Genomic DNA, 2,500 nt, shown 5'->3' with positions numbered 1-2,500 from the left:
CTAATCACCTTACATTTTCGTTTCGTTTCCGTACACTACGATGAGCTAATTCAATTTGTTTGTTCGTCTGGCGAACGTTTTATTGCGGAATTACCGCGGTACTTCCAGCCGGGTATGGCTGCCGTACGACCTACAGGATAGATCATCGAACCACTTTTCGTGCATATTGTCCGTCGAGGGTATCACCTCGATACCCCCAACAGACCTTTGGACACTTCCTCACTACTCCTTGGAGCAGCAATCAGGGAACCATATAGTAGGAACAGCCGAATATGGAACTCTTTTCGTACTTTGGACACCTCCTATAACTTGTATGGCGACTTCGGGGACCTTCATTTCGTTCTCAGTTGGTACCCCTATTTCGGTCTTTGGACACCTCGTCTTACCCGTATAACTCACTTTAGGTCCACTTATTTGCCTGATATCTCATCGTGAACCCGTTTTTCGTACACCGTACACACCTAGGAACACCACATATGCGTTTCCCTTTCGATCGTGAAGTTTTCAAATTTTTCGATTTTTGGTCCTAGAAATTCATGAACGGTGGGAGACCAAAATTTTTCATAAAAAAAAAATTTTCACCGTTTGACCATAAAAACCTTCTTTTCGTACATACCCCATCATTTCTTCACGTTTTAGGCCATTTCTGAAATTTTCGCTTCGATAGTGTGTCCCCTATAATACAAAATGAACATTTTGCATCTCCCACAAGTGGCCATTTTTTTCCGCCACTGAAGAACACGACCTCGGGAACTCGGACCTAGGACGTGGCCATGTAAGTCATAGGCCACCCCAACTTTTGCAAAATACTGTTTCTTTTCACTTTTCATGATCTAAGGCGCGTTCCGACGGCGTTTTGAACAAATTTATGAGAAAAAAAATTTTGACCCTCGGACCAAAATTTTTTCGTTCGGGGCCCCATGGCCTATGGCCAGTATGGGAACTCGGGATGCCGATATGACAAAATTTGTCAAAAAATCACTAAAAAGTCGCTATGGCCCATTATTTAGAGCTTGTTGAGACCTTTCTAAAACACCTTGGTTGACCCCTGTCCGATAAGTAGTTTTCGAGATATTCGAGAAAATGTGATTTTTTGGGACTTAGAAAATTTTTGACCCGTACCCTAAGAAAAAGTGATTTTTTCATAGGACAATTTTTTCTTCGCAAATACTGTTTGGTTTCACTTTTCATTATTAGAAACGCGTTCCGAAGCCATTTTCATCAAAATCTCGTGAAAAAAAAATTTCACCCCCGGACCAAAAGTTGGCCGTTCGGTGCCCTATGGCCTATGGCCAGTATGGGAACCAAGGATGCCGATATGCGAAAAAGTGTCAAAAAATCACTTGAAAGTCGCTATGGCTCATTAAATAGAGCTTGTAAAGACCTTTCTAAAACACCTTGGTTGACCCCTGTCCGATACGTAGTTTTCGAGATATTCGAGAATAAGTGATTTTTTGGGACTTAGAAAATTTTTGACCCGTACCCTAAGAAAAAGTGATTTTTTCATAGGACAATTTTTTCTTCGCAAATACTGTTTGGTTTCACTTTTCATTATTAGAAACGCGTTCCGAAGCCATTTTCATCAAAATCTCGTGAAAAAAAAATTTCACCCCCGGACCAAAAGTTGGCCGTTCGGTGCCCTATGGCCTATGGCCAGTATGGGAACCAAGGATGCCGATATGCGAAAAAGTGTCAAAAAATCACTTGAAAGTCGCTATGGCTCATTAAATAGAGCTTGTAAAGACCTTTCTAAAACACCTTGGTTGACCCCTGTCCGATACGTAGTTTTCGAGATATTCGAGAATAAGTGATTTTTTGGGACTTAGAAAATTTTCGACCATGACCTAATGAAAAGTGATTTTTTCATAGGACAATTTTTTCTTCGCAAATACTGTTTGGTTTCACTTTTCATTATTAGAAACGCGTTCCGAAGCCATTTTCATCAAAATCTCGTGAAAAAAAAATTTCACCCCCGGACCAAAAGTTGGCCGTTCGGTGCCCTATGGCCTATGGCCAGTATGGGAACCAAGGATGCCGATATGCGAAAAAGTGTCAAAAAATCACTTGAAAGTCGCTATGGCTCATTAAATAGAGCTTGTAAAGACCTTTCTAAAACACCTTGGTTGACCCCTGTCCGATAAGTAGTTTTCGAGATATTCGAGAATAAGTGATTTTTTGGGACTTAGAAAATTTTCGACCATGACATATATGAAAAGTGAATTTTTCATAGGACCAAAAAGTTTGTTCAAATAGGGTTTTGGTTCACTTTTTATGGTCAGATAAGTGATCCGATGCTATTTTCATGATCATTAGAGGGATTTCACGCTGTGACCAAAATTTTCATACTTCATACTTGTCCCGGTGCCGTATATGGGAGGACCGGGGGAAGATGTGTTTGTAAGTCGTGATGTTCAGTGACGGATTTCTGGGACTTAGAAAAAAAATGTGCTCTCAGGCACATTATATGTTTCATACACACATAGTTTTCATTCTTCATACT

The sequence above is a fragment of the Anopheles stephensi genome, unplaced genomic scaffold (assembly GCF_013141755.1).
Source record: "Anopheles stephensi strain Indian unplaced genomic scaffold, UCI_ANSTEP_V1.0 ucontig170, whole genome shotgun sequence".
Classification (NCBI taxonomy): domain Eukaryota; kingdom Metazoa; phylum Arthropoda; class Insecta; order Diptera; family Culicidae; genus Anopheles; species Anopheles stephensi.
Note: the sequence above shows the minus strand (reverse complement) of the source record.